Raw genomic sequence first — 302 nt, 5'->3', positions numbered from 1 at the left:
TAAGCAGAGCCACTCTGACTTAGCAACCATGGTCTCTGATCTAATCAAAACCACTCAAAGTTTCAAGACTGAAACAAGATCCTCCATTAGAAACTTGGAGGCACAAGTGGGTCAGCTGAGTAAGAAGGTTACTGAACTCCCTCCTAGTACTATTCCAAGCAATACAGAAGATAATCCAAAAGGAGAGTGCAAGGCCATCAACATGGCCGAACTTGGAGAGGAGAAAGAGGCAGTGAGCGCCACTGAGGAAGGCCTCAATGGACGTCCACTGGCCTCCAATGAGTTCCCTAATGAGGAACCAT

This window comes from Arachis duranensis, chromosome 5 (assembly GCF_000817695.3).
Source record: "Arachis duranensis cultivar V14167 chromosome 5, aradu.V14167.gnm2.J7QH, whole genome shotgun sequence".
In the NCBI taxonomy this organism is placed as follows: Eukaryota; Viridiplantae; Streptophyta; class Magnoliopsida; order Fabales; family Fabaceae; genus Arachis; species Arachis duranensis.
The sequence above is the reverse complement of the archived record's forward strand: the minus strand, read 5'-3'. Positions refer to the sequence as shown.